The following is a 15,124-nucleotide window of genomic DNA, read 5'->3' as shown; positions in this document are numbered from 1 at the left end:
GTCAGTAAAACATGTCCTGGGGAGGAAGTAAAAGAGGCCCTCCATGTATTAAAGTGCCAACGCCCGAATCACTCTTGTAAAACAGAAGTGGCAGCTCTTCTGCCAGCCCCTTCCTGGTGTAAACCTGGTGGCTGCACCAGGTGTTCCTGTTCGTGCAGGGCGCCAGAAGAGTTAAAGCGAAAAAAAAAAAAAAAGAAAAATGTACTCCTGAAAAAAAAAATGTACTCCTGAAAATGAAGAAGCAGCAGGAGCCTGGCATCTGATTTGAGAAGTGAAGATGTATGAGTAAATATTTGAGGGGAACAACCATCTTAGTCTTTTTTTTTTTTTTTTTTTCCAGGAGGACAGCCTACCAGGTTTTGCTCAGGCCAGAAGGATGAGGCTCTGTGTTTGTCATTAGGACTGGGTACACACAGTTCTGTGGATTTTGTACTTTTACAGCTGCTCTGTGATAATGTAAGAGAAAAAATAATCCTTTATAGTCTGTGATTATCGGGCTGCAGTTTATTAGAGATATAAATGCCAGCAATTTAAACGACTCTGTATTAAGTTGTCCTTGAAAAAACATAATTTGTAACTAAAAGGACAGTGCAAGGAACTCTTTGTGAAGCAATAATGCTGTATTAGTCGGAACAAGGTTAGTATATTTAGAATTTTTAAGCTGTTGAGTGTTTTTGAGCAAAGTTGACGTGTAGTGATTATCTTCCTCCTTTATGGACAAAAATATTTTATTGCTAGCTATTATGAACTCCACAATCTCTAGGCAGAGATTATAATGGACTAGATACAGGGCACTATCAATAATCTTAGTTAACATTTCAGCTCTATTAGCTTACTACACTGATAGCAGTCATTGCGGGCTGGATGACAGTCAGAAGTATGCCAGAAGATAATCGGACAAAATTTACATTTAGGTAGAATTATTCTGCAGGGCCGCATGTCCCACTGATGTCTGAAAATTTCACTCTTCTTCAGATTGCAGTTTGCTACCGCTGTTTCGCTGTGCAAATGGTTGTAAAGCAAGAAGGTTACGGGAGGACGCTTGTGTGAAGCTCTGTTGAACGCCGGCTGCAGTGGCTTGTCGGTACTTGGTCGTCTTCCAGATCTCTGGGGTTGGGCTCCACCTGTGCCAAAGAAGTGTGTCGTCTAGTGGTTCCCATCCTTTCCGGAGCCAAGCCTCATGTTCGAACCCTGGCAGTGTCCCATGCTTCCTTGGATCCAGCTCCAACTGGATCAGGGCTCAGAGTCCTGGTTTGCCACTCGCACATGTATGCGTGCACCTGCGCTTTGATGTGAAGCGTTAGCAAGTACAGTTTGGCATGGTAATGCAAAATCTGTCAGAGCAGGTTGCCCACCTGAAGTTAGGTTCCTCAAATGTAGGGCAACCAAATTTCTGCTGTGATTTCTGGGATTCTGGAAATCCTGTCGCAATTTAGAAAGAAATTGTACAGTCTCCAGCTCTGCCTCTCTCTCCAGGCTGGGAGCTGGACTGGTTTGTAAAGTGTAGCCTCTATACCCTAACTCCATTTGTGAATGTTCAGAATAGCCCGGGGCTTCTCTGCCCCAGGCTGGGGCACAGGCAAAGCACCACGATGGTTTTCTGCACCCTTTGATGCACTAATGCACCCAGGAAGCTGCTTGAGCTCTCACAGATAGAGCAAACCTTACTCAGACAGAACTGGTGAGCGAACTGTTTCTTTCTTTTTTTTTTTTTTTTTTTTTTAATGAAGTTCTTCAGATCAGCTTTCAATCTAGTACTTTGAACGTGCGCTTCTTTCCCATTGCTTTACAGTCAGATGTGCATGTGCTTCAGGGTCTCTTAAATGGGGGTATTTTCCACAACCAGGGCCCAATGTTGATGTTTTATCACAATTTTGCAAGAATTTCAGCGGGATGCAGTTTTCTTTCCCTTTCCATAAGTTGTGCCATTTGTCAGATGTGGTATGTACAGTATCTAGGAAATATTTTTGCCTGGTTTGTAAAGGCAGTTGTTAGTCAGATGGGCAAAAATTTAAAAAGGTCTCTGCCACAGCTTGGAAAATCGGACAATTAAGTTAAAATAGTCTTTGGTAAGTGCGTCTGTTTGGTAGAAAATGCCTACTGGAAATCTTCCACTCGTAAGACTTTTATGATGGTAAATGTAATTTCTGCCAAAAGGAAGAAATGTTGACTTTGCCTGAATTTTGTAAGTTTATCATGAGAAATATCTAAATGTTTCAGATCACTATGGCCATAATTTCTGACTTGGTTTGTTCAAGCAAACAGAAGCTGTTATTTTTTGCTTGATTCACCCTAAATCTAGCTGACTGATCAGATGGAGTTGTTTTGGGTAAGATGCTCTGTACCCTGCTCTGTTTATGTTATGGGGGGTTCTGGCTGGGCTGCATGTCACACCCCGTGGGCAGCCCTGTAGGCCCTGGGTGGGCCGACGGGGCTGGAGACCCCAGCCTCTGCCCCCAGCCCAGCCCCTGTCAGGTGAAGCAGAGCTCTGGGGCCCTTCAGTTGAGATGAAATGTGTTGGTATTTGTCTCTGATTCTTTTCAGTTTTCCTGGTTCCACGAGCATGTCCGACACCGTCCCAGTACCCAAGAGAGCAAGCAGTAAGGTAGCAGTGTCTCTGGTGGTTTTCCAGTTCTCCTGACTGCTCCCTCCGTATATTTTAAGTATCAGGTGTATTTACGTGGTCTATCACCCAGTGTGGCAGCATGGCAGTGAAGTGCCTGACATCCTTTCTCATCTGGGGGGAAGCTGAGCAGGGTTTCCCCGTCGTTCCTCCATCCCCAGGCAGCTGAAGCGGGAAGAGGCTGCTCTTCCCAGGCTGGCTTGGCCTGCTCTTCCTCTTCCTCTGAGGAAGGCCCCACCAGCCTGCTTCGCTAGCACTCTGAAGCCCACAGGGCAGCTCCAGATGGACAGGTCGATGCAGGTAACTACGTACTCCTGCCTGATCCTGGGGACCTGCGGTGTGTAGCAGGGCTTTTAGCAGGGTGCTGCAAGTCTAAGGTCCTGTTTTCACTGTAACGTCCAAAGGAGTGTAGGAGATCCTGCCATGCAAATCATGAATATTCGGTTTTCCTTCACTCAGGCTTTATTAGCATTGTTTTGGTTTGCCAAATTCTAGCTTGAGTTGGACCCATGCTGCAGAAAGGCAAATTATGCTGTATTTGCTTTAGCCCAAAAGAGTACACAAAGCACTGGAGCTTTCCAAACCCACATCAAAGGTGAACATACCCTCTGCTGTTCAGACACGTCTGTCAAAAAGGATAAGTGTTTGCTGCCGCATGGAAGGATACTTAACCTGCCTGCTACAGTATTAAATTACTTTTGCCCCTCCTGGCTTGGAAAAGACACTTGAAAATTAAACCTGTGTAGTGTGGGCAAAATGCAGAGCAAATGCGGGTGGCAAACAGCTCCACAGAGAGTAGCAGAGAGTATCTATTTAAATTACAAATGTATATCATTACTTTATCACAGAATCACAGAATTTCTAGGTCGGAAGAGACCTCAAGATCATCGACTCCAACCTCTGACCTAATACTAACAAGTCCTTCACTAAACCATATCCCTAAGCTCTACACCTAAACGTCTCTTAAAGACCTCCAGGGATGGTGACTCCACCACTTCCCTGGGCAGCCCGTTCCAATGCCTCACAACCCTTTCGGTAAAGAAGTTCTTCCTAAGATCCAACCTAAACCTCCCCTGGCACAACTTTAGCCCATTCCCCCTCGTCCTGTCACCAGGCATGTTGGAGAACAGGCCAACCCCCACCTCACTACAGCCTCCTTTAAGGTATCTGTAGAGAGCAATAAGGTCGTCCATGAGCCTCTTTCTCCAGGCTGAACAAGCCCAGCTCCCTCAGCCGCTCCTCGTAGGACTTGTTCTCCAGGCCCCTCACCAGCTTCGTCACCCTTCTCTGGACCCGCTCAAGCACCTCGATGTCCTTCTTGTAGCGAGAGGTCCAAAACTGAGCACAGTACTCGAGGTGCGGCCTCACCAGAGCCGAGTACAGGGGGACAATCACTTCCCTCGCCCTGCTGGCCACACTGCTTCTTATGCAAGCCAGGATGCTGTTGGCCTTCTTGGCCACCTGAGCACACTGCTGGCTCATATTCAGCCAACTATCAACCATCACTCCCAGGTCCTTCTCTGCCTGGCAGCTTTCTAACCACTCATCTCCCAGCCTGTAGCTCTGCTTGGGGTTATTGCGCCCCAGGTGCAGGACCCGGCACTTGGCCTTGTTGAACTTCATGCAGTTGGCCTCAGCCCATCGGTGCAGCCTATCCAGATCCTCCTGCAGAGCCTTCCTGCCCTCGAGCAGATCGACACACGCACCTAAAGTGGTGTTGTCTGCAAACTTACTGAGGGTGCACTCAATCCCCTCATCCAGATCATCGATGAAGCTATTAAAGAGGACTGGCCCCAGTACTGAGCCCTGGGGAACGCCACTAGTGACCAGCCTCCAGCTGGATTTGACTCCATTCACCACAACTCTTCAGGCCCAGCTATCCAGCCAGTTTCTAACCCAACGAAGCGTGCACCAGTCCAAGCCAAGAACAGCCAGTTTCTTGAGGAGAATGCTGTGGGGAACGTTGTCTAAAGCCTTACTGAAGTCAAGGTAGACCACATCCAAAAATAAATATAATATAAATGCCTATTTTCTTCCTATAGTCACCACTCCAGGTGAGGGCTATGGCATTTCCTACCACTGATGACCAGCTGGGGTTAATAACCTGTCATTGTACCAGATGTTATCATCTCTCAGCAGGATTTTTTTTTTTCCTTAGGAAATTTCCTGCCTTTAGGTCTGTATTGCTCAAATGATACTGCTGCCTTAAATGTCAGCTGGCATACAGGGATGCTCTTCTGGCTTACTAAGCTTTGTCTGAGAGCAGGGTGGGAAATTTTCTGTCAGTTTTATTTCTCACGGAAAATACACTTTTCACAACATAGATTTGCTTCAGTTTGGGGAACACTGACGTCAGGGATATTTGGTTTAAAGGTTCGCTCTTCTATTTATTTCTTTTCTGTTTTCTTCTTTTTCTCTTTTCTCTTTTTCTTTTTTCTTCCTTAAGTTAGTTTGAAGCTTAGAGTCAAAAGCTTCCATTTGTCAAAAGCTTCCATTTCTACGTGGGAAATACCAGTTATTTTGGTGGTTCCCTCCCTCCCAGTTGTGCAACAGGAAACTACGATGTAGTACACATGGGTGGGGAAAGGGGACAGTAACAAAAGCTAATGCTTTCTGCACAGAAAAAGTGGATTTTTCTGCAGCCAGAACATGTATTTTCTTCTTTAGTTGGTTGGAACATTTTTCCTACTGCAATGCTTTGCTTTGGGGGAGCGGGAGCATCCCTTGGGCCCAGGCGAGCTCACCTGTTACTCCTGGGACTTCAGGTCTGGGAGACCAGCATTCACCCTGGGCTCACCCTTTCTGTGCAGACAGCTTCCCTGCCGATGGCCTTCCCCTGCTGCTGATGTGTTATGGGGTGTTATGGGGTGCTGTGGGAGCAGCAGGTACATCAGAGAGGAAAACCAGGCTCTTTGGCCCCAGGAACAGCTTGGAGCTTGAAGTGTTTTGTCATTAAACGCTTTTGTCTTTCTGAACAGAGTTGTTTCGACGTCACTTATTCCACAAGTGTAGGCCAACTTGAAAAGAAAAAAAAAAATAGTTATTTCTATATTTCAGTGTAGTAAACTAAATGCTGAATACTGGCATTTTGCTCAGGACTGAAACTTTTTCAGCTGTTGAGACAAGAGACCAGGTTTAGATGATAAAGTATTTGTGGTTTAGCTTCCTAGTTCCCCTCTTGAGGATTTACAGTACTGTAAATCTTGACTAACGTCATGTAAATCCATAGTAATGTAACTATATTTATTTCCCTCCATGGAGCTGTCTAGATTTACACCAGTGAGAATGAGAACAGTATTTGGCCCTTTAATATCTATCTCCAGATAATAAAAGTCATATGAGGGTTTCACTAAATATTTGGCAAACCTACTAAAACAAGCCCAACAAGCTACGCAGGACGTAGATTAATTTCCTCCACCAGCATCTGGGTTCAGCATTATAATTAGCAGCAGATCTCCTAGTGATATGCCAAACAAAGATGTTTATGTCAAATAGCTATTTCTTAAAAGAGAAAAAAAAAGAGAGAGAGAGAGAGAGAGAGAGAGAGAAGGGGGGGGTTAAGTTTATTGAATACCATGAATACCAGCCAAAGCATTCATACCTGCACCCCCTGGACTGCCAAAGCAGGGCTGTGATGTGATGAGGATGAAGTTCTTGGTGGTGTTTGGGAACAGGGAGATCCCAGGCACTGCCAGGAGCTTGGGAAAGCGAAAAGAAGGAATTAATCAGACCTCTGAAGGAGTTTGAATTGCTAGAAGCAGATACGGATCTACTTGTGGCCTTGATAAAGGAGACTCTGACTTTTGTGTGATCAGGCAATCGTTGTAACACAGCACTGCAAGGAGTTAATGTAATCTGGAGGAGTTCTATGAATTTCTGGAAAGACTCAATGAAATCATCATCCAAAATGATCCGGAGTAATCAGAAGACATATTTGGCAACTGGTCTAGACTGATTGAGCACAAAAATGACCTTGGGCCTGTAGCTGTGGCACACTGATGTGTGGACCTTCAGCTTGTGTGCTAGAGGGCTGTGTCTCCATCAGTGGCAAAGGATGCTTTCACTCATTTCTAACCTAGAGATACTAGACATCACAACAAGTACAGTATACCAGCGTGGTGGTAATATGCACTGCAAACTTCCCAGCTAGCATTCCAGGATTATTCATCAGGCAGTAATTAGAATAATGCATTATAAATCTTCTGAAATGGTGCCAGGGAGAGAATTGCTTTCCATTTTGAACAGTGTTATTGGTACAGCTGGAAATGCTGCCTAATGAAAATACTTTTAAACATCTCTTGGTCTGCATTTGGTCCCAACCTACCCAAGGAGCACAGGCAATCTCTTCTGTTCTCCTTGCTGGATTGCAGAAGAATTACTTAACAAGCTGTCTGTCCTGATTACACATATGGAGGAGTCCAGGCTGTAATGCCACTGAACCCTACTGCAAAGAGCTAAAAATGGTACCTGGTGTGTAAGTGTATTTGTAATTTTGCCTAATCATCAGACAGAATGCTTTTCCCTGCACCCAGTGTGACCTCCCGAAATCTCCAGTGGGACAGATCCCCCATTCTGGATCCTAATTTAGAGAGCAGCTGTACTGATCGGGACATTTGTTACCAGGATTTTAGGTCACCGCGATACAAAGAAGGCAACTGTCATTTTGGAGGTTTGGTTTCTAAATATCAATGCAGAGATGCGACCAGGAAATTGACGGACTTGTCAGGACTCAAACCGTGGCAAAACAAGAATGAATATCTAGTAGTGGAGTTTAAAATAAAACTTTAAAAGGTAGATTTCAAGACAAAATTTACTGGACTTCTCATAAGGAGTTTTAACCATTTGTGATCAAAACTACCACATCTACAATGAAAGATATCTTAATATTTATTTTGTTTATGACCTCTACCTGGGAATTGAAGCCCTGTTACTTTATTCAGAGCATTAGTAATAATAAAATCTGACTGTAGCTGTATTTTCTCCTGCTCAGATTTTGGAGTAGCATCCAGTTAATCCTGGGTTTTAGAAAAAGTGCTGAATGAGCAGGTGCTTACACAGCTTCTTTCCTGCCCAAATCAGTAAGAAAAGCTCTTAGTAAAGCAAAGATAAATAGATTTGTCTACTTAAAATATTCAGATAAGATCTTTTCATCACACTAGCAACCAGTGTGTGGCTGCGTTTCCCACTAGGTAGGAACCTGTCTTCCACTGAATGGGAATCTTGAGATTCCAATAACCAGTCTTTGGGAATGTCTTCATGGGTTAATGGCGTGTTAAGGTTCTTTAATTAGGTTAGTGGTGTAATGGTTTAATCGCATGTTCTTTATACTGAACACCAGGTCCTCAGCTGGTGTAAATCAGCACAGCAAGGCTAACCTGTGCTGACTTACAGCAACGCAGGGAAAGCTGAAGGAGATTAGCAGGGTGTCGTTGTCCTGTAACAGAGCCGTGTGTATGCATGTTGGAGATGGTTTTGCTTCGTAGCCCAGTTCTGTTATTCTGGGCCTCACACTGTACAGGCTCTTAAATGTGACCCTTATCTGAACACTGAAATCTTCCCTGGGGCCCCCCTGCCCACGTTTACTTCAGTTTGCACGATCTCTGCAATAGCTATAATTGCTTTTGTGCTTCTGTACTTCCACAGGGATGGAGACCATGCTGAGGGGCAGCGTTTGTCCCTATCTGTGCAGGAAGGGCAGCGTGCCTACCTCTACGCTGAAGAGGCAGAACAAGACTAGTCCTCTGTCACTGGAGTGTCACCACCCCAGGGCTGCCTAGTCTGAGGCTGCTGCGACCAGCTGCGGGCAAGGAGGGACAGCACACACATCTCGGCAGGCAGACAGCAGCAAGGTCACTGGCTCGGGGTGGTGTTTGTCCCCGTGCCCGGGGAGAGAGACCCCATCTCTGTGTGTTTGCAAGGTAAGAGGGAAAGGAGGATCTTCTGCCTTCCGTTTCTGCAGCACAAGGTGAGCCACAGTTGGCACGCAACTTCATTCCTTCTGCTTTCTTTTCCTCTCACTTTCTCTCTGTAGTACGAAAATAGTATCAGTAACACATTTATATCCTTCAGGAAAGGTAACATGTGGACAATGTTGCAAAACTCCAGGTGGGAGCTGTGGCTGTCGTACAGAAATGACATATGTAAAAGTTACCAAATATACACAGAAGCTTTGAAGGATAAAGGTGTGATTTCTGAGAAAATTATCTTGTGCTTCCTGAGACAAATGGGAAACCAGGTTGCTTGCCCCTCATGGGAGCTTTCATGGCACTGGATGACTTAAAGTTGGCCCTGAAAGTCCATATATGAGGTGAAGGATGCCTAGCCAATGTCTGGCTCTCCTCAGTAGGTCCAGATATTGCTCTGTATCTAGGTGCAGGGAAACACAAAGGTACAGGTGTCAGGACAGGGCAGCTGGATCCTCAGTTATTTACAAGTTATCTGTGTGCATAGCTGCAAATGGCAGAGTTGGTTGTGCTGCGCATTATCATGAACATTGCTCCATCCCTCCTGAGGGATTAAGTGTGCGTGGCCTGAAGCCTCCAAGAAATGTCATCTCCCTTCCTGGTTTCTGACAAGCCATTGTGACGGGGCCTGGACAAACCTGCCTATGCCCAGCACTGCTGGTTGTAGCAGCATTTCAGAGCTGAGCTGATCAGAAAATCCAAATGCTTTTTTGGAAAGCATTTTAAGTGCAAAGCAAATTCTAATGAAAGAGACTTACATGGATAGAAAATACTAAGCATTTTTTAAAACTCAGATAAAAATGTTTTATCCTAAACCAGAAATATTTCCATTAAGGCCAGCATCCTGTCCACTTCCCGGGATCCACAGCTGCATTTCCATTCTCTTCTGTATGTAGGACATAGCAGCTGCTCTGCTCTTTCCATGATGCACTGCCACTGCAGCCGGGGTCTCCAGCAGTGACAGCTCCTCTTTCACAAGGAGTGCTGAATGATGAAGCAAGAAACCTGGGCAGCTAACCCACATAGGAGGGTGGGATATCCAAACTACAATGCCTGTGTGGTATTGCTGTTCTGGTACGAATGAAGAATGTTCTCTTTTTTTTCCCCTCTGGAAAAAAAAAAATCAATCCATTTCATTAAAAATCAAAGAGATTAAAAAGTGGAGAGGAAAGTGGTTGTTAAGTAGGAAACAAAATAATTATACAAAGCCAGTTAGAGGCAAGACCAGATTGTCCATCTCTTGGTTCTTGTTCTGTCAGTGGCTCCCTGATAGTGTCCATTATTTGTCCATCATTCATCAGAGAAACCCACACTGCCACATGCTGTAGCACTTAATTTCAATTTCATGTCACAGAACTGGTGAATCTTGACTTTGTCAGGAACTGGGCTGAGCACAGAACTCATCCCACTTGGCCAGATACTCTCTAAAACTTGTGATCTTTTCAGCACAGGTTTTGTTTTCTTTCAGGTCATTCTGCATATAGACATCAGAGCATAAGCTAGCTCCTTAAATAAAAACCAAAGCAAAGCACTTGACTACTTCAGAAGAATAGGAGACCCGAAAGGAAAGGAAGGGGAAAAAAAAAAAAGACACTTAGGTACCGTATTGAGCAGATGCTGTGGGTTGTTATAGCAACTTGAGTTCTAAAACGGGAGAGAATACCCACATGCTGCCACATCTATTGAAGAATCCGCACTCCAGACTTCAAAATTCAGGCACTGAGGAAACACCTATTTCCTATTATTAAAAAAAAAAATAAAAAATCAAAATGTAAGGCTTCCTCAGAAAAATCCACATACGTTATCCTGTGGAAGAAAACAGCTCTTTAAGATGCTTTGCAAAGGCTCGTGGTATCATTTGTTTATGATATTTAAAGCAGACTGTGTGCATGCCTGTGTGCGTGTGTGTGATGTGGATTTCAACTCGCAAAGAGAACTTGAAAGCTCTCCAGCAAAAACGTAAGTGCTCTGACAAAGAGTTTGCAGAGGGAATAACTGGCAGCAGCAGATACCAAGGTGACAGTGAGCAGTTGTAACATCAAACCTGAAACACTTACCAGTTTGTGTACTTCTGCGGGAGATAATGACTACTCAGATGCTGTCTGTCTCTGTCAGTACAAGGAAAAAGCACCAATTACTATCAAATCTAGGAGATTTCAGGCAGGTATAATTGAAAGTTTGCATAGCAAAATATCACGTTAGATGTGAAAATGCATGAATCAGACTCCAAGTTCAGGCAGAGCATACTTACTGTGGCCTAACGAAGCAAACAGAAGTCTTTCTCTTGACTCAGCTGAGCACTGGATCAGACCTCAAGATACTTGCATGTGGAAGGATGTGAGGTTTGGGGTCTTTATTTGCTCCAGTTTCAGCTAAGAACTTGTGTGGGAGGGCAATAGCCTGAGATACTCCGCCTGAAATGCCACATTTGGATATTATTCCCTATTTTTGTTTTATGGCTTTTTTTTTTTTTTGTCAGAATGTTTGCACTGTAAGTAATCTGTGAATTCATGCCTTGGGTAACCCATCCGCCCGCTGGCTTTGCAAAGCAGAAGTGGAGCAGTTCGCAGCACCGTACGGAGATCAGTCGGTGCTCAAATGAGGGCTGGCTGTGGGGAAGGGGCAAAGCGAGCGCGGGGCTGCCCCAGAACTCAGGGAGCAACAGCTGGATGGGCAGGAGTTTTTCCAGCAGAAAGACTGGACACAAACCATCAATCTTCGCACCAGGGAGACTGTGGCCCTGCTCCCCTGCCCCAGGCCAGCCCAGCCAGCTTGTGACCCAAGGGGTGTAGGTCCGGGGTGTTTGTATGGATGCTCCTGGTGTGGGGTAGAGCTTGGGCAGCCCTGGGAGTGAACGAGCTTTGCTGCCTGTCCTGTCACTGCCTCCCTGCTGCCCAGCAGGGGTGAGGCAGTGCAGGGTGAATGCATCATGGCAAAATGTAGGAGTCTCTCAGCTATGGCAGTGAGGGATTTCATGCATGGGTTTTGAGGGACACTCCACTGGCATATTTATGGGCAGAAAAAGTCACAAGATCAATGGCTTTGCCTCTGGTTTTTTTTCGCTCCAGTTCCTAACGCTGATGTTTGACTGTACTGTATTTTGATTGTTTGATGGGTGCTGGTGTACACCCCCTTTCCCTGAGGGCACTACATTCCCCCTGCACAGGCTTCCCATGCACTCCCTGGTGGGCTGGGATGGCTGGCTCGGGGCAGAGCAAACTTATGGGGGGCTGAGGCCTTGCTTGGCTGCTGCAGGAGTCCATGGCTCCTACAGCAGACCCCAAAGTCACTCCTCAGTGTCTCTGAACTTTTCTCTCCTACCTTCCTCTTTCCTAGAGGTATAATTTTCAGCAGAAGCTAGCTTAGGTCATCAGCTGTTTTTTTGTAGCCATCTTCCAAAAATAGTGCATCTGGTCAGAATTTTTCTTCTCTCTCCCTTTAATTCAAGTACGGCTGAAAGACGTTGCCCAAACATACCTCCAGTAGTAATAATATTTAACGATACATCTTCAGACAGAAAAGAATATGGAAGCTATTAAACCCAGAGGCAAATATTTTCTGAGTTATGAGTGTGAGAAAATTGAGTTATAGGTAGAATGTGAGTGGTTTTGCAATCTTCGTAGCAGGTGTTAAAACCAGTCTGCTGAAATAATTATTTATTTGCCTTAAAAGTGTAACTTTGGCTTTTTAAAGCTATTCTGGAAGGAGTGTAGAGGAATATGTTTTCATCTGTGAATGAATTAAGCAGGAGTTGGGGTATGAAGAAAAGGTAATAGAGTTAGTGGAAAGAAGAGGTATGGTTTTTAAAATAATAATTCAAAACACCAACCAACCAAGAAGAACAGAATAATCACATGAAGTGTAGATTTTTTTTTTTTCATTTGTTGGTGAGCCACTAGTGGTGAGCAGTCCATGGTACAAACTCAGCTATGTGTCTAGCGTTGGTGTTTTGTGGAACAGCTGTCAGCTTTAATTCTGAGAGATTTGAGACAAAATAGGCTCTAGGAAAGATTTCTTCTGGCAAAACTGGCACTAGCGTTGTGTTAGACATGGTGCAGTCACTGCGTGAGCTAACTTGCATTTTCTGCAAAGTCTGTAAGTATAAAAGCTACCATGCAGTGCTTGCTCTTGTAATCTCTAATGGATTTGTCAGAGAAGCTTTTCTTAAGGGTCATGTCTGTCAAGCTGGATGATAAACACAAGGTTTTGTCTCCTCCCTGCAGAAATCAATGTCAGGGATGGGAATAAAGGCAACAGAGGCGATACTCGTACAAAACCATCCCAGCAAAAGGAAGGTGTCGGTAGCCATGGGCATACCGAGAGGAGAGCACAGGCACTCAGAAGATCTGCTGGTGAAGTGAGCAGTGAGGAAGCATGTCGGGTCCCAGCAGAACACCCCTCTCAGGGACACAGGGTCCCAGAGCCTGAAACAAGAAGATCCCGCTCAGTCCACGGGAGGGAAGCTGCGGCTTTGGTCCTGGGCCTCTGCCTTAATGCAAGCTGCCACAGGTACTGGAGCAGTGGCAATGCTCTCTGGGCATGAGAAGCCCCAGGCAACTGTAAATGCTCCGGCAGTGAAGATCTAAGCAGTGCTGGATGAGAAGCTGTACAGTGGCATCTCAGGAAACATTTCTGAGATGGAAAACTTGGGGACAAAACGGAGACAAGTGGAAGTTTTATTCTAGTAAAAACAAGAGCTCTGCCCCAAATCAGGCCAAAGGGCAGTCACACAAAGGCAAATCCCTGCTCTGCCTGATGAAACCCAGCATTTTTTTGAGGAACTATCCATATTTTCCCTCCTTAGATTTCATTTAGGCAGTCTCATTGAGGTTGAGGAATAACGTGGGAAAGAGCCTTTTTCTGCTTAGCAACCAAAGAGGTCCAGACTCCCATTTCAATCCCAGTGGAGACAAGAAGATTGAATTGTTGAGTTTCAACTAGGAAATGGGATGCAATCTTCATTCTCATGGTGGGTGGTGGAGTAGGGAAGGAATAAAAGACCAGATTTTGTCCTTGAGCTTACTAAAAACCCTTCTGAGCCTTCTTGAAAATAATTCCTGGCACAGTCAGCTTTAAACCTAAGTTTGACTTTTTTTTTCCTCTCCTAGTACCAAACATGATTAGAACATAGTATGGATTAATTGCTCTGCCAAATGTCATTCCTATAAATCAAATCTGTTTTCTGACATATGAGTGAGTGTCTGAATACTCCAAGCCATTAAAAATATCTGCATAATTTTAAAACCTGCTAAATGTTGTTGTTTTCTCTCTCTCTCTCTCTCTTTTCATTCTTGGTACAGTATGGTATTTTACTGCAATGATGAGAAGTTGAATGGCAAGTTTCAGTCAAATGCATTTTTTTTTTTTGCAATCCAATCCTAAAATCTTGACAATGGCACTTACAGTGGAAATGCCACCAACTGTAAATTTACACACGGACAAAACTTGGCATCCTTAATCAGCTCTTTTTCAGGCATAACTTGTGGGATCTGTGCCCACATTCTCTCTACAGGAATTAGTGCTATCCCACTGCTCAAGTATTCATGTTTTAGCGCTCCAGGTGTATAGCAGTGTGCGGGACAAAGTCTCCAGAGCTCATCCTACTAGTCCGTACTGTGTTTCATGTGTAATATGGCAAAAATAATTTCCCATGGTAATAATGACCGCCCCTCTGTCTGATTAACTATATCATGCAGCTAGAGTTGGGGAAAAATTACCCAGCACATCATATTTTTTCTTTGGTAATGGCTGATTTGACAGATCCAAAATACTTTGTGGGACTTCTTCAGTTCTGCCAGTTCTTGAGACGAGTTAGCTGTGCTTGTAGACGGAGCTGTTCCTGACAGTGTGCTGGGGAGCGATGTTTGCAAGTGGCTTTTTCCCTGCCTCTGTCTGTGGCCCCTGGCAGTCTGTTCACCTTGGCCTGGGTCACTGTCATTCATCCTGGACTGGCTCGCAGCCTGCATGACAAGCCAAAAAATTCATTTGGGATCACTTAAAATTAAACATTTTTTACTGCTCCCTCCATGTTTCGCCTCCTATGAAGAGGCAGTGTGTGTGGGGGGGGGGGGGGGGGGGGGGGGGGGAAGGAGGAGGAAGTAATTTTCTAACAGTTTCTGTCCTGATTTAGAGGATTTATTTTTTTTTAATCTTTCAGCAGAGGAAATTCAGTTTCCCACTCATTTTTCTCTCTTGCTGCTCCAGTGCCTGGACAGAAAGCTGAGTTGCTGCATCTGGCCTCAGCCAGGCCCAGAGCCCCCCGGAGCCCACAGGGGCCTTCCTTGCTCAAATGGGTTTGTGAACAAGGCCTGGAGGGCCAGAGGAGTGATTGCACTGAGGAGGCTGACAGGTTTTCAGGTTTCCTTCTCTGACCTGCTGCTGTGTCCTGTGGCTTTAACAACAGATAGAAAGGTCTCAAACCATTTCAGGGGGCTGGAGGGGGCAGTCTGGCCAAGAAAAACATACATTTCTTCCCACAGCAGAAACCTCCAGCCTTTGAGATGGGCTCTTCTGGCTCACTCTGGAGCTGTTCTTCAAG

The 15,124-nt window shown here is 45.0% G+C and overlaps 1 long non-coding RNA gene across 5 annotated transcripts in view; it reads left to right on the top strand.

Moving 5' to 3' along the window:
• Positions 1-14,596, top strand: part of LOC140002975 (uncharacterized) — a 49,627-nt gene extending 35,031 nt beyond the window's left edge. For 3 of the 5 annotated variants that reach the window (XR_011810812.1, XR_011810810.1, XR_011810811.1), the window contains 2 exons: positions 341-456; positions 976-2,513. This is a non-coding gene — a long non-coding RNA (uncharacterized lncRNA). Of the gene's footprint in view, positions 1-340; positions 457-975; positions 2,514-2,544; positions 2,606-8,266; positions 8,542-12,809 lie in introns of those variants that run through there. The other 2 variants (XR_011810813.1, XR_011810814.1) reach the window with 2 other exon arrangements.
• The last annotated feature ends 528 nt before the right edge of the window (positions 14,597-15,124 follow it).

This window comes from Anas platyrhynchos, chromosome 7, assembly GCF_047663525.1.
Source record: "Anas platyrhynchos isolate ZD024472 breed Pekin duck chromosome 7, IASCAAS_PekinDuck_T2T, whole genome shotgun sequence".
Taxonomy (NCBI): domain Eukaryota; kingdom Metazoa; phylum Chordata; class Aves; order Anseriformes; family Anatidae; genus Anas; species Anas platyrhynchos.
The sequence above is the reverse complement of the archived record's forward strand: the minus strand, read 5'-3'. Positions and strand labels throughout refer to the sequence as shown.